General features: G+C 43.8%; 1 long non-coding RNA gene across 4 annotated transcripts in view; it reads left to right on the top strand.

The window, feature by feature from the left end:
• Positions 1-534: 534 nt before the first annotated feature.
• The window catches only part of LOC102262142, a 20,847-nt gene continuing 4,725 nt past the window's right edge, over positions 535-16,656 (top strand). The window contains exons 1-5 of one of the 4 annotated variants that reach the window (XR_001361055.1): positions 535-860; positions 4,165-4,289; positions 6,001-6,533; positions 10,539-10,594; positions 11,957-11,972. This is a non-coding gene — a long non-coding RNA (uncharacterized LOC102262142). Of the gene's footprint in view, positions 861-4,164; positions 4,290-6,000; positions 6,981-10,538; positions 10,595-11,956; positions 11,973-16,656 lie in introns of those variants that run through there. The other 3 variants (XR_001361054.1, XR_313272.2, XR_313271.2) reach the window with 3 other exon arrangements.

Genomic DNA, 16,656 nt, shown 5'->3' with positions numbered 1-16,656 from the left:
ATAGAGATCAACAGTTAATTTGGAATTTCTTTAGAGTTTAAAAGATAATAGGACACTGTGAAATATTTTACACCAATAAATGTGAAAATTTCGATGAAAGAGATGACTTTTGAAAACATAGGACATACCAAACTAACTCAAAGTCTAAAAATCACCAACTCGAATTGGTAATTAGAAGCAGTTGGTGACTTTAGCAAGAATGGTTTCAATGCAACACTGGATGGCTGGAGAATAAGCAGAGGCAGTAAGAATACACAATTCTTTTGAGGAGTTTTGTTGTAAAGGAGGCAGATCTAAATCTGCCACACATATGATCTTACACACACACACACACACACACACACACACACACACATTAGTGAAAAAGAGACAGGAATGTATTCCCACACCACTTAGCTCTGCAGAGAAGGCCCTTTGCTTCCCCTCACAGCTTTACACAACTCTTGACATGGGTCCGTTTTTGTTTGCAAGTGGGCAGATCATCATGGATGTCAGACAGGTAATTATTGTCTACCCTTAAATAAAGGTTGGTTTAGACAGTTAATTCAGAGAGGGAAGATGTGCCTCTTCCCAGGGGGCTGAAGTACCATTAATGGAGGAAAAGCTTTCACAAGGGTAGCCTTCTTTCCTGGGTAACCTTCCCAGTAGTTTGGGGGAGGGCATGGAGCCAGCCCACAAAGGGGTTCAAGGGCAGGGCACTGGGAGCTGAAGAAAGAAGAGGTCAGTGCCACTGCAGACCTGCTCTAGTTCACAACAGAGTAATAGAAAAACAAGAAGATAAGAAGAAAAAGCAGTGGATCTCTATGACCTTTGCACATTGGGACGTGAGTGGAAAGTCAAAGAGAGCTTTTGCTATCTCCGTGAGTATTTGTGTTCAGAGGCGGTTATTTATTTGAACCAGACTGTTAGGCAATGAGTACTCTGACGTGCTATCCTGAACTCTTTGCTTTCTCCAATGTACCTTTTTCTTCTGCAATTTATTTTGTTGTAAAGTACTGGAAACCTTTAATGGCTAACTAAAGTTGTAAAGTAATAGTGTTGAAAATGCTGCAGAGAATCAACAGAAAAGTATCATGGTGAATATTAAAATGCAAGTTTTAAGGGGCTTAAAAGCTCCTAAAAAAGTGTTCAAAGTGACATAGGTAGAGATCAACAGTTAATTTGGAATTACTTTAGAGTTCAAAAGATAATAGGAGGACACTGTGAGATATCTTATGCCAATAAATGTGGAAATTCAGATGAAAGAATGACTTTTGAAAACATAGGATATACCAAACTAACTCAAAAAGTCTAAAAACCACCCACTCAAATTGGTAATTAGAAGCAGTTGGTGACTTTGGCAAGAATGGTTTCAATGCAAAACTGGATGGCTGGAGAATACAGTAGATACACAGAAACAATAGGCAGGGCTTGGGCTTGCTTACGGCGAAGATAACCTTTTACTGAGGAGGTTATAGGCCTGAGGTGTGACTACTCAACATGACCTACCCAGTTAGGAGTCAATGATCAGATCATCCTGTGAAGTTACTTTCCATAGAGGCCCTTTTCATCATAAATGAATCCGAAGAATGCATCGATGACCATCCTTTTGGTTGCATGGTGTGGTCTCACAGCACCAGGAAGTCTCATTCCTAGCAAGTCTCAGTACCAACATTCTCTTATTGACCTTTGAGGATGGGGCAATATTGTAACCATGGAATGTGAGTTGAGGCCAAATTTTCCCAGAAAGGAAAAGGCAAGTAGATGAAGGCAGTCAGGTCAAATGACCTTCATTTGAAAAACACTCTACATCATTTCTGTCCTATGAATGGTCATGATCTGAGTTTTGCTGTCTTATTTTTCTATGTTTTGCATAAGCCATAAAAAGAGTATTAACAGTTATCTTATACATGTTCAGTAATCATAAGTAGTTAAACTATATAGAAAAATCCAAAGAACAAGTACAACTATTATTATGACTAATATCATTAGCAGACAGGTAAAGACAATTAAACAAAATGGTTTCTGAGTTCAACATCAATCTATAGGTATACAGGCCTTGTTAATATCTTGAGATACCTGTCTACCTCTCATGTCAACAACTTCTCATCCTAGAACTTTTGATGTTCCTTGTAGGTGAAGGCAAGTTATCCTTTCATGGTTAGATATCTGATAAGGTCCCTAACAATGAGGTTGGAGAGTGTCTTTATTTGTTGTCTTTTCCAAGTTTATCCAATTTGAAGTGGGGAGCCAATGGGACACCATGGACCCATGCTGATACCTAGACCCAGGTCCAAGCCACAAGGTGGTCCTGGGTAGGCTTCTTCAAAACCCTGCCAGCAATGCCAATAAATGTCAATGTAAGAAACACCCATATTATATTTGTAGAGAATTTTTATGAATTTATTTGAGCCAAACTGATGACATAGCTGGGAAGCAAGATCTCAAATATTCCCAGATACTTGCCTTTATTATTTATTCCAAAAGGTTGTGCAGAGTAGATAACCATCACCCATCTCAAACCTTTTCAGTGACAAACATTATCTACTGAAAACTCATAGGGTCAGGCATGCCTAAAGTGTGTTTGCAACAAAATATTATTTTTTAAGAATAAGCATTGTGAATTGAAAAGTACAAGATATGTAAGTGAAGGGTAATATTTGGGACAAGAATTCTAAAAAAAGTTAAAATAAAAACTAGACTTCCTCTGAGTATACAGATGATTATGTATTTACTGCTCTGATTGTATTACTTTAGGCAAGGGAGAATGGCTAGAGAAAATGAACCTATTGAGAACTTGTCCAATACACATCCTGGAAATTAGTCATAGATCTTTATAACTCCTACATATCCTCTCATCCCTATCTAGAACAAAATTATAAAGAAAAAAATAGTGCCATCACCATGTTGATGTAGCTGTAATCCACAGAGCCCCAGGGATCTAAGCAAAGGGTGAAAACTCCCAACTGTTCAACACTCTAATGAGTGTTGTCAACTGACTTAAGCACATTATAGAAATTAGATTCTTTTTGGTAACCTCCAGTATTTAGAAGAAGTTGAGGGCTAGAACTCTCCTCCTTCCACAAAATCACTTTGAACAATGAAGTCAAGGGTCAGACAGCATTCTGCTTCACAAACAAACACTTATCCGCAATGGCTATACCGCCTGTCCTTGTTAGCTTGATGAAGTTCAAATTCTGTTTTATCACATGCCCAACTCATACGTTTATGAAAGGCTCACTTTAGATAAAAGTAATAAATTCTAACATAATTCAGCTAACTTCTTAGAATCAGTTAATGACAATCCTCAGGGAAATCTGCTGAACAAAGAAATATGCTGGGATTCTGCACCTAGGGGGCCATTACAAAGGTGTGGGCTAAGAACCTGGGCTCACCTAGGTACTTAGATCTGGTTCTGACTGGTACAAAAATCACCAAAAGTCTGAACATCTGAACATCTTGACCACCATATTTTTCACCGAAGAAAAATTCATTTCTAGAAGCTAGTTAGGCTAAGTAACCAGGCCTATTTTGTTGACCTACAAATAAAAAATAAAAAAGCCTGGCCAATGTGTTCAGTGGTTGAGCATAGACCTATAAACCAAGAGGTCACAGTTAGATTCCCAGTCAGGGCACATGCCCAGGTTGCAGGCTCGAGCCCCAATAAGGGGCATGAAGGAGGCAGCCAATCAATGAGTCCCTCTCATCACTGATGTTTCTATCTCTCTCTCACTCTCCTTTCCTCTCTGAAATCAATAAAATAAAATTTTTAAAAAATAGCAGAAGCACTTGTAGTAGGTTTTTTAAAGGTTACTATAAATCCAAAGACTGTATTCTCAATTAAGTTTGGATGTAGATTTAAAAAACTTCCCTTCCAACGACTAGTTGGGGTAACTAGTCCTAGACTAGTCTTCCCACCATAAACAACTGGGTGTTTGTATGTATTGATTGTTTTCAGATGTTGAACAACAAGCAATTATTGTGATCCCTGAGAGAAAGGAAACATACAAGGTGAGCCTGGTGATCACTCAGCTTTCTGACTGTAGGCACTTTTCAGACTATGGGACAAACCCAAGCACAGCACAGCCATCTCACTGAGCTGAGGGTCAGAAAGAAGGGAGCTGCACAGAGAAATCTGCATGGTGCTCTCTTGAATGTCCGCACACTAATCTGCTCATTCCTTAGATGCAACTTCATGAGGTGAGACAAAGAAGAACTATTGGGAAAAGAAAAAACACCAGTGAACTGAACAGCTATTGGAATTTCTAGAGGCCTGGAAGGTGATTTCGTTGCAACCAACCAGAATGGAGGTATGTCTGAACCTTCTGGACATTCAGTGGAGACCCTACAAAGGCGATGCCTTAGGAATAGGGCTAATCTAATTCTAAAGTAAATGCAATTCAAGATCCTCTATAGCAAATCTTACAAATAATCTCAAAAAGATCAGGCTGATTTTTAAGAGTATTAACTGCCCACTAGAACAAAACTCTTTAAAGGAAAAAGTAAAATCCACCAACTCAACTATATAGCACTCACAATATCTAACATACAATAAATGATTTACTAGACATGCAAAGAAAGAAAATATAAGCCACAAGGAACAGAAAAATCTATCATTAAAAAGATCCAGAAATAACAGTGATAATGAAATTAATACATAAGAGCTTTTAGACAGCTATTATAAATATGCTTAAGATTTTAAAAAATCATAAATAAGCACTAAAGAGTATACCAAAATGCATTGGCATTATCTATTGGAGAATATAAAGTAAATGCACTTAGAAATAACATTTGCATAGTGTAGGTAGCTGTATGAATTCCATTTAGTATAGTTATTCAACTTTCTCTTTTTCACCTCATTACCTAACAACTTATGAGGTTGTAAAGTTTCCCAAGGGCCAGAATGAACATATTTCTACATTTGTAGGCTATTCCCTGGGTTATGTGTCATAGAAAATGTCCAGAAAGAAACCACTGATCAATCTTATTAGGACTCCTTTCATCTTGGAAACAGCATTATCTTGGGAAATGTGAGTTGGGGTATGGCGGAGGCACTGAGTAGAGTGCAGCAGCAGCTCTGGATGCATGTGGGAGTCATAACTGCAATTCGACAGTCATTGATTTCATGCATGCTATGTATACAGCACGGGACTAGGCACTGATAGCCATAGAGACATACTAGTATATAGGCATTGAGATAGAAACATAAATACCTATAATTAAAATTGGAGTAAAAGAAGTGTTTTAGTACAATGGCAATGTATAAGTGAGACATAATTTCAGTAGGAGTGATGGGGTGAGACTTAGAAGAAAGGCATATGAAGGAGAGCAGTGTTCAGAATTTATTTATATATCCTATATAATAAAAGCATGATATGCTAAGTGTCCGACCAATCGGTCGATCATTTGGTTGACCACTGGACCAGTCGCTATGACATGCACTGACCAACAGGGGCAGACACTCCGGTAGGTTAGCTTGTTGGGGTCTGGCCTATCAGGACTAGGCTAGACAGCCCCAATCAGCCACTCAGCCACGATCACTGGCCAGGCCAAGGGATCTCACCCATGCACAAATTTGTGTACCGGGCCTCTAGTATATATATCTTTTTTTTTTTTTCCAGAGAGGAAGGGAGGGGAAGAGAGAGATAAAAACATCAATGATGAGAGAGAATCATTGATTGGCTGCCTCCTGCACATCCCCCACTGGGGATCGAGTCCTCAACCCACGCATGTGCCCTTGACCGGAATGAAACCTGGGACCCTTTAGTCTGCAGCCAACACTCTATCCACTGAGCCAAACCTGCTAGAGCCAGAATTTCTTCAACCTGGCATCTACAGAGTCTTAGGGCTTTTGTTCTATGGGCCCTTATACTCTTTCTCCACTCTTGGCTCTAGTTTAGGATTCTTTCATTCTGAGTACTCCTAGGTTTTCCCTAGGAAGACATGGAAGGGTGCTTCTATGGGCCCCCTGGGCACCAGTCAGTCTCTGACTTGTTTCCACTCTATGCCATCCCGTACCAGCAGCAACTTCTTCATCTACATCAGAAGGCGTTCCTCACCAATGGAGCTCAAAGCTCTGGGAAGGATGCACCTGGAGCACCAAGACCAGGAGGGAGGAAGGAAGGAAACTCTGGCTGAACAGGTGGACCTGAACACTATTGACTTTGTCAATAAAGGGAAAAGCTACAAAAGCCAGAGCTTTTCCTCATATCACATCTTTTACCTCAGAATTTCTATCTTGCTTCAATAAGAAACTTAACGTCTAATTTAATCAGGGTGGAGAAAGAAGTCTTGAATATAAAGTTGTGGAGTGTCTCCTAGCACTGTAAGGACAAGAATAATGTTGGAATATGCAAAGGCATCATGTAGCAGTCAAATGAGGCTTAACTCTGAGTCTTACAGATGTGACTTTTGGGTCTTCCAGGTGTTTCCTGTTGGTGCAGAAAGATGGATCACAACGGGGTCTGAGCTAAGCAATCAGTGCAGGGGATCAAGAATGGGGTAGTGAGCTATAAAAGAACTTAGTCATTTCATGAATTCTGGAAACTCAAAAGGTAAGAGGAGTTAAATGAGTTGATTAAATAAAAATGAGGAATAGTGTGTGTAAATAGCTCACTGGGAAACATCAAGAACAATAAATGAAAATATTTAGAGATTGGGGAAAGAAGGAAGCTCCACACAGGACAAGTTAGAGGCTAAGGTTGCAGAGCTAAGGATGAGGCATGGCTGAGAATTTCTGTAGGAAGAGTCCAATAGTCATGGATTGAGATAAATATACTAGGAAAGCGGTCTGAACCAAGAAAGATGCTCCTGAGGCCTTATCGTTAAAGAACCCTGATCCCCAGAGATATAGGCAGCTAAGAGAAACCTCAGCTTCATCTAGAAGGAGAAAGAAAGAGAAAATGGAGCATAAATTAGCAGACAAAGACATGAAGACAGGAAAGGAGTGTTCAGTATTTATTTATTAAATTAAATTTATTAGAGTGACATCCTATATAAGAAAATGGTGATATGCAAATTGACCCTAACAGGGGAACGACTGGGAACAACCGGTTGCTATGACGTGCACTGACCACCAGGAGGCAGATGCCTAATACAGGAGCTGCTCCCTGGTGGTTAGTATGCTCCCACAGGGGGAGCTCCACTCAGCCACAAGCTGGGCTGACAGCTGCAAGCGCAGCGGTGGTGGTGGGAGCCTCTCCCACCTCCTTGGCAGTGCTAAGGATGTCTGACTGTGGCTCCTGGGCTGCCAGAGGGATGTCTGACTGCCAGCTTAGGCCCAATCCCCTGGGGAGTGGACCTAAGCTGGCAGGTGAACATCCCCAGAGGGGTCCCGGACTGCAAGAGGGCACAGGCCAGGCTAAGAGACCCCCCCAAGTGCACAAATTTTCATGCACCAGGCCTCTAGTCTATATATATAAAAGCTTAAGTGACCGTTCAACTGGTAGCTATGACACGCACTGACCACAAGGGGGAAGATGCTCAGTGCACAGGCATGGAAACATGGAACAGATTGAGGAATTTCAGAGGGAAGGGGGCAGAGGAGAAGGCAAGAAGAGATTAAGAGGGCAAAGATCTTATATGCATACTAGAGGCCCGGTGCACAGATTTGTGCACCAGTGGGGTTCCTCAGCCTGGCCTGCAGGGATTGGGCTGAAACTGGCAGTCCGACATCCCCCGAGGGGTCCTGGATTGCGAGAGGGCATAGACCCCACTGGTGCACCAGGCCTCTAGTTAGTTAATAAGATTATATATGTTTCAAGTGTACAATTCTATGGTATATCATCTGTATATTGCATTGTGTGCCCACCACTCAAAGTCAAATTTTCTCCCATCACCATGTATTTGACACCCTTTATTATTTACTAACCCCCTTCCCTCTGATAACCACCATACTATTGTCTGTGTCTATGAGTTATTGTTTGTTTGTTTTTCTTATTTGTTCATTTGTTGCTTTCAGTTTTATATCTTAAGAGGCCCGGTGCACAAAATTCATGCACTGGGGGGGGGGGGCCCTCAGCCCAGCCTTCCCCCTCTCACAGTCTGGTAGCCCTCAGGGGATGTCCTACTGACGGCTTAGGCCCGCTCCCCGGGGGGAGCGGGCCTAAACTGCAGTCTGGCCTCCCTCTGCAGGCTGATCAGGGGAAGGTGCCACCCCCATCACCCCGCTGCTGGCCGTCAAGGTGTTTTCATCAACACGAACTCCATTCCCTTTACCACAAAAAAAATGACAACTTTCTTTAGGCATTTTCAAGATGTCTCTTTCATAGGATATGACCTTTCTTTCTTTCTTTCTTTCTTCCTTTCTTTCTTTCTTTCTTTCTTTCTTTCTTTCTTTCTTTCTTTCTTTCTTTCGTTCTTTCTTTCTTTCTTCTTTCTTTTTTTTTTTATCCTCCCCTGAGGATATTTTATCATTGATTTTTAGAGAGCATGGAAGAGAGAGGGAAAGACAGACAGAAACATCAATATGAGAGGGATACTTCAATTGGTTGCCTCCTGCATGAGCCCTGATCTGGGCCCCAGCCAGGGAGGGGCCTGCAACCTAGGTACATGCCCTTGATCAGAATTGAACCCAGACCCTGTGGTCCACAGGCCGAGGCTCTATCCCCTGAGCCAGCCCAGCTAGGGCAGGATATGACATTTCTTAGACCCTCCAGCATCAGACCTTCATTTTTTCCTCCAGGAGTGAGGTGGAAAAACCCTAGATCACCTTCTTGGATTCTTATTACCAAAGTTATCAAGAACACTGAGAGTGGTGTACAGGGAGCTTAGCCAATGAGCTGTAAGAAAAGGTGTTTCCTCTGCAGCTCACATGCAGAGGCGGGCCTGCTGGGGGCTGTCTCCCAGTAGAGGCGTCCTGAGCATGCCCCCCACCCCCCTGCAGGCCTGCTCGGCCCTGCTTTCTGCAGACCTGATCATGGCTGTGGTGACTGGCCAGCCCTGCTTCCTGTTCTCTGCAGGCCTGCTCCACCCTGCTCTCTGTAGACCTGATCATCGCTGCAGCGACTGGCAGGCCCTGCTCCCTGCTCTCTGCACGCCTGCTGGTTGCCTGTGCAATCTATGGCTTGCCTCACTACACAGCAGTCCCCATCCCCCTCCCCATCTGCGCTCACAGTCTATAAAGAGGTAATATGCAAATGTGTTCAGTCATGACCATTATGGAGTCCCAGACAAATTTTCATATTACCTCTTTATATATATGTGTGTGTGTGTGTGAAATCATATGGTTCTTGACTTTTTCTGTCTAACTTATTTTGCTTAGCATGATGTTCTCGAGATTCATGTTGTCACAAATGGCAGTATTTCATCCTTTCTTATGGCTGAGTAGTATTCCAGTGTATATATGTACCACATCTTCTTTATCCAATTATCTATCAAAGGACACTTCAGTTATTTCCATGTCTTGGCCACCATGAATAATGGTGTAATGAACGTAGGCGTGCATATATCTTTGTGAATAAATGTTTTCAAATTTTTCATGTAGACACCAGAAGAGGGATTGCTAGGTCATATGATAACTCTATTCTTGATTTTTTGAGGAACCTCCATACTTTTTCCCATACTGGCTGTACCAGATTACGTTCCCACCAGCAGTGAATGAGGGTTTCATCTTCTCCACAACTTCTTCAACACTTGTTATTGTCATGTTGACGTTCCGTGCTCTAAATCTATGACAAATTTGTTAGTCATATGAAATTCTTTGCTTGTAACACATCTCATTTCTACATAGTTGTACATAGTTTGTACAACTAAGATTTTCTGTATAGTATAAGAGTTTTAATTTTGAACCAATAGTAAGTATTCCCTGCACCTTTTATTAACTCTCTTTGAGACATTTACCATAATTTACCAAATTCTGGTTTCTAACTTTGCTGGGGTCCAACCCCAGCGGGTCCAGGGGTTCCCAAAGGTGTGGACGGAGACGGTGAAGAAGGAATGACACGGAGACAGCCTTCAGTTGATCAGCAGCCTAGTCAGGACCTCTAGCCAGGATCTCCAGCCAAAGTTCTGGTCCCAGGTTCTGGTTAGGATCTGATGTTTATTGTCTTGTTACATCTGTATTTATACCAGTCGATTTTAATCCTGTCAATTTCTATTGCAAAGGTTAGGGCGTTTCTTATCTCCATTCAGGGGGTAAAGATTATGTAGCTTAAGCGTGATTGTTTGTAGTTAAAGTGATTAACTACCCGCCTGGCACTTAGTTAAGGGGTTGTATCCTCTCCCTAACTTCAGGGAAAAATCCCTACCTGGGGAAACAACCTTTCTCTGAGAGGTGACCTTGGTTAAAACACATAGCGCCAAGAAGGGGAGCAAACATATTAAGAACAGTATGCTATATACGCCAGGTCCCTTGAAACATATGTTGTGCAGATGTTTCTTTCCTGCAGCGACTGTGTCAAGCAGCAAGGATGGACCGGCTTCCAGCATAACTTGTTCTCTTCATTTCTTCAAATACTTTATCTATGGAGATATTTGCACACATGCAATATTAACCATCACATTTCCTCATTCTCGCTCTATCTTATCTTCTTATCTTGACTTATTCTGCCCACATATAGAGTTCCAACCGAAGCCTGCTTTTTCTACGGAACCTTCCCTGACTTCAAATTGTTAGGTAAGAAGTTAGACATGAGTGGCTGTGGTGAGACCTGCCCTGGGGTCCTGAACAGGGGTCCAACCAACATTATCTTCAGACTGCCTTTCTATGGGAAGCCCAGCAGACCACCAGCAGGCAGGTTCAGAGCCAGCTGGTTCTTGGTACAAGCTCAGAGGAAAACGACATGACCTCAATGCAACCTTACAAAGGTCCTAGACTAATTATATTTGGTTTTGACCCTCCCCCAGCCCTATGTGTTTTTCTATGTACATTATACGTAAGGGCATGCCCAGAAGAAAGAAAGTTTCTGTCGATCATCCCTGAATGGGAATGAAAGGCTCCACCCAGAAAACCCCTCTTTTAAAACCAGGAGTTGGGAGCACTTGCCATTTGGTCTCTCTCTCTCTTGACTGGCCCAATCCTCATTTGCTTTACTCCATTTTGCTTTACTTTTATTTTTATTGACCTTAAAGTCATTTCTGCATCAACAAAAAGAACGGAGGTCCCACCCTACCCCCACCTCTTCAAATATGTTCCTATGAGCAGGGTTCAGTGAAAACAAGTAAACAAACAAACGCCGGCCGGCCGCGGTAACGCCCCTCTCTTACCGGTCTGGGAAACGCTCCTCTCTTACCAGCACTGCATGATCTGGGAAACGTTCCTCTCTTATGGGCACTGCATGGTCTGGTCAGTTCCTCAGGATGCCACCTTTAGTCACAGTTTTCCGCAGTCACAAAATCCAAATCTCAAATCTCCCGGCGCCAGCAAACCCGAGGAATTCCTTTCCCCGGTCAGGGGCTGTGTCTGTCCCAAGAGACGCGGCTGCCTGCCATGCGGTCTCCCTCCGACCCTCTGGGCTCAGGTCTGGCAAACTTTCCTGCCCAGATCCCTGGTTTTTAACCTTTCCAGGGGAGCTCTGCCCTTCCCGGCTGCAAACCGTCTCACCAGCTGAGTAAATTCGCCAATTCGGGGTGGGTGTTATTAGTTTCAGCTGCTTACTCCGTTTGCTCCGGGACAAGACCTGGGACGCGTCTGCCTATACCCCCACCTCTTCAAATATGTTTACGGTTCTCTTTGAAATGGGGACCCTTGTGGGGAGTCATGGTCTAGGAGAGAAGGTTCAATTTCCATTAAATTCTCATTTTTAGAAAAGAAAAAAAATCTTTATGTTAGTGTTTAGAACCTAATAAACTGCACATGTTTCTGGTACTTTATTCCTTCTCTAGGTGACAATAAAAAATTGTTCTTAACTATGGCAACCTCAGTGCTGGCTTCAGAAAATGCCATTTCTAATTGTGCTTTGGTATACTGAATGTTAATGAGAACAAAAGGGTCAATTTTTTTAAAGTAATTATATTTTTTATGTTATTTTATTCCTAGCCTTTAATGTACCAGCATCCTCAAATGACAAGTAAAAATTGTGCTTTCCAAGTACAGTGCATTCATTCTTAAACCAGAGCTTCCAAAGGTTGAGAGAATATGACTTGGTCTTCTTGCCTTTTTCTTCTGCATTTCTGAAAATGAGGGAACTGCTTTTGAGCTGCAGAACTCTCCAACATCCAGTCTTCCAAGAGCGTGACAACAGCTAACTAGGAAGGATATGAGGTATAACAAAATACATGCTTTTAGGGTGGTACTCTTTGGCCTATTCCTCTTTCTCACTTTCTACTTCCTCAGACCCTGTGAGTTTTTATGTTCACATTCTCTCCAGATAGGTGGTGGTAGTGGGTTGAGGGTTTTGACTCGGGTGGGGATTGTTGGCCCAGATGGGTTTGAAAATGAACATGTCCATGGACTGGAGAGTATGGATCCAGGGGAGGATGTACCCACATTGTTGTACCCTCCAATGGAAGGTGAAGTTGACTACCAAACAGATCCTCCAAAGTGTTGTTGATTCTGGAGCTGCCAGAGAGAGAAAACCAGATCATAGACACAAAGCAGCAGGAAGGAATTGTATGTTCACCACCCAAAGTCAACTTTCTTTCTGTCACCATTTATTCCCTATTAACTAATGTCACCCTAAACTCAATAGAAACCGGGAGGGAAAATAAAGGGCATCACAAGCATAGAGCCCTGGTAGGCAACAATTTCAGAATTTTATTTGTTTGCTTTTTATTGGTTGCTTAAACAAAATTTATTATCTCACAGTTCTGGAGGCCAGAAGTCCTAAATTGCACATGTGCTTACCTCCCCCCCACCCCCAGCTCCCTCCCCACACAATCTGGTGCCAATCTGGTACTGGAGGGGGAAGGGAGGGTTGTCAATCCTTGGTGGGGCAATGCTGGGATTCCCTGGAATGTGTGAAGCTGTAGCTTCCGGGTGTAGTAAACAGGCTCATGTTCCCCAGGCCATCGGGTTCAATAATGTCTGACTCCCCTTCCTATTTATGTATAACTAGCTACCTACAGTAACACTGGGTGGCTGAGAATTCTGTGCTCAGGAATTAGGACCATCCCCTGCCTTCCACCCTCACTGCAACCTCCTGACCTCCACACTCGCCCACCTCAGCCTAGTCCAGCGTCTCGGGGTGCCTGAACGTCTGCTCAAACTGTTCTCCTACCCGCAGCACCTTTCTGCCCAGATTCTCTGATTTTTAAAGCATGAGACAGAATTGCCCAAATATTTCTTTTTCCCTCCCTGCATTTTCTCCCTCACATTCCTCAAATGTTTGCTCTATCTCTGTGGTCCCTGCGTAGGCAACCTCCTTGACACTGTTTACATTTACGCAACTGGAGACTTTTAGAAGAATTGATAAGAATGAAACTTGGGGGAGGAAAGAGCATCTTAATTAGCCAGTGGAAATAGCACCAGACATATTTTCCCAGAAACTCTGCCACACGGTCATCTACCATTTTTCTTTCGTTATCATTCACTCAACATCACTGATGTTATAATCTTTTACAACATAGTCGTGGGTAATGTCCCCCCATGGGCAGGGCTGGGTTGTGTGGCTTTTGTCCAAGGTAGAGATTATTCATTCTTGCTCTTGTCTTTCTCGTTCTGTGCATGGGAATTGAAAGAACAAGATTAAAGGCAATTTTCCAGCAGGAGGGACTCTGGAGCCGTATAGACCAAGGTCTCCCCTGAGTGGCATCTGGCAGAGGTACAGACATTAGCCAGTCCCCTGGAAGGGCAGAGCAACATTCCTGGCAGCTGGACACAGGAGCCCCTAGAGCACAGAAAGCCTTCCCCTCAGACCCTCTGATGGGAAAAATAAGACTTTTTCTTTGGGGGGGGGGGCGCTAGCAATCTGAATTTGTGCCAGTAACGTAATGTACATTCTTGATAACCTATAATTAAGTCATTGCCCCTTTCTCTACAAATTGGTCTTGCAAGACCTGTTACCTAAAGGCTCACAATGAGGAGGCTAAAAAGCTAATTCCAACGTAACCCTGATATTTGGGGGGCTAGCAATCGGTATCCATGCCAGCCAGCCCAGTGTACATTCTTGATAACCTATAAGTAAGTCATTACTTCTTTCCCAGAAACTGGTCTTGCAGAACCTGTTACAGAGGCCATAAAACTGTGAACAGTGAGCTGCCCTGGAGGGAGGGTTATTAATGCTGGCACCAGGCCAGATCATCAGATATGGCCTGGAGAACCCCAACACCTAGTGGCCTTCTTGCAAGGCCCGTGAAAAGGACCAGAAGCATAATCCATATTTGCAGGACAAAGACCACAGGGAGATATAAAGGAGAAGCCCCCTGCATGTTACTTTACTCAGATTTGGAAAGTTATTCCCTGAGTCCGCTGGCATAAATAAAGTGTCACTCCATATCTCTAAAGTATTGCTTGGTTTCCTTTGGTCTTCTGCAACAACATTTCACAGAGGCCATAAACCATGACACAACCCCCGGAGGGGGGTTATCAGTGCTGGTGCCAGGCCAGACCCTTAGATATGATCTCAAGATCCCCATCCCAACCCATGGGGCTTTTTGCAAAGCCAGCGAAAGGTCCGGAAGTATAATCCATATTTGGGGGACAAAGACACCAAAAGGGGATATAAGAGGGGCTTCCACCATATTGGTTTGCTCAGATTTTGGAGGTGACTCCGCTGAGACCACCGGTGTAATAAAGCTGCGTAACTCCATTTCTCTAAGCGTCGCTTGGGTTTCTTCGGTCTTCTACAACACCTCTAGTGGAGAGTTCCCTCTGTGGGGCGGGCTCCTTAGCGGTGATGGGCATTTTCAGAGGCCAGGGCAGGTCTGAAACTGATCATCTGCTACCACCTCTCCATGACCCGTGGTAAATGACAGCAGCTAAAGTTCAGTCCAGTATTTTAGGATCAAAAAACTGGCAGGAGATAGTCTCTTGATCCATCTGAAAAGGAATAATTAGCTGTTCCATATACCCTGAAACCTCTCTGACCAACCCACTCCCTCCAAACTGTGAAGGCACTATTAGCTCATTCCCAAACCCTGCAACCCCCCTGACCCCTGCAAACCATAAAGGCCCCTCTGCAGTGCTGACTTTCTGGACTCCAGCAATCACAGGATGACTGCCTCAAACCATCCAGCCTGCCCCACCCCCATCCTGTGGGCTCCTTTGCTGTGGGTACAGACCTCACACCCCAGAAGGGGCCCCCTAGAAAACATCCTCAGGAAACAGAGGCTCCAAAGGCTGCCTTTTCAAAATCCGCAGAAACCAGAAGTGGTAATCTAACACTCCTTTCCCATAAGCGGCTGTCACACTTTGTGGGTGGTTTTTGTTTTCGTTTTTTTTTAATTAAATTGATTGGGATGACATTGGTCAACATGAACATGTACTTGTAACACAGAAATCTGCACTCACTTTTGCCCAAACACAATGGTCCTCGTTAGCTTTCACTCAGGCCTTTGAACTTCATACAAAGTCCCTCCCTCCCCTGGCTGCCTGCTGCAGCCTGCCCCTTATTCTTGGTTCCTTTCTGGTCTATTTTTAAGGTATATATAATGGAGCCTTTTTGCTGCTCCTTACTCATCCCTCTGTGAAGTGAAGTCTCAGTCTAGGAAGATATTCTGCTGCTTTAAACACCAACAGCTGTTTTTTAATGCCAGAAGGTAAACTCCAGAATTTTAACTAGAAGAAATACATATACTAGTATTGTTCTTCATTTTGGGGGAAAACACCACACACACAACATACACACACACACACACACACACCACCAGCAGCAGCAGCAGCAGCAGCAGCAGCAGGCGGGAGAACCTGGGATGAACATGCGGCTGTGAGACAAGCTATGGCAGGAAGCTGAACTACAGGATTCTCAGTGATATTTTCTTTGGGGAGAGGTGAGAAGTTAGGGATACTGTTATTGATGAGTTGAATTGTATCCCCCAAGTATCTTATGGTGGAGTCCCAACTCCCAAAACCTGGGAATATGACCTTATTTGGAGATAGGGATAATTACTTTAAAATGAGGTCATTAGAGTTTGCCTCAATCCAATATGACTAAAGTTGAGGAAACTGGGTCACAGACATGCACACAAAAGAACACCACATGAAGATTAAGGCAGGCGCTAGCCAGTTTTGCTCAGTGGATAGAGCATCGGTCTGGGGACTGAAGGGTCCTGGGTTCAATTCTGGTCAAGAGCATATGCCCAAAAGAACACCACATGAAGATTAAGGCAGGCGCTAGCCAGTTTTGCTCAGTGGATAGAGCATCGGTCTGGGGACTGAAGGGTCCTGGGTTCACAAATTAATGATTGACAATGTCAGATCAAAACACAGGCATGCAATTGGCACCAGCGAGAGCTTTATATGTATTGTGCATCCGCAAGTCATTTATTTTTAGACTAGAGGCCCGGTCCACAAAAATTTGTGCACTTGGGGGGGAGGGGGGGTCCCTCAGCCCAGCCTGTGCCCTCTCGCAGTCTGGGACCCCTCGGGAGATAACGACCTGCTGGCTTAGGCCTGCTCCCGGGTGGCAGAGGGCAGGCCCAATCCCTAGGTGCAGCCCCTGGGCGGGCTCAGAGCAGGGCCGATTGGGGAGTTGGGGCGCCGCCCCCTGTCAAGCACAGAGCAGGCCGGATCGGGAGGTTGCGATGCCACCCTCAGTCACGCTCAGGGTAGGGCCGATTGGGGGGTTGGGGCACCGCCCC

Source organism: Myotis brandtii, unplaced genomic scaffold (genome assembly GCF_000412655.1).
Source record: "Myotis brandtii unplaced genomic scaffold, ASM41265v1 scaffold1423, whole genome shotgun sequence".
NCBI lineage: Eukaryota > Metazoa > Chordata > Mammalia > Chiroptera > Vespertilionidae > Myotis > Myotis brandtii.
This window is presented reverse-complemented; position numbering and strand designations above follow the sequence as displayed.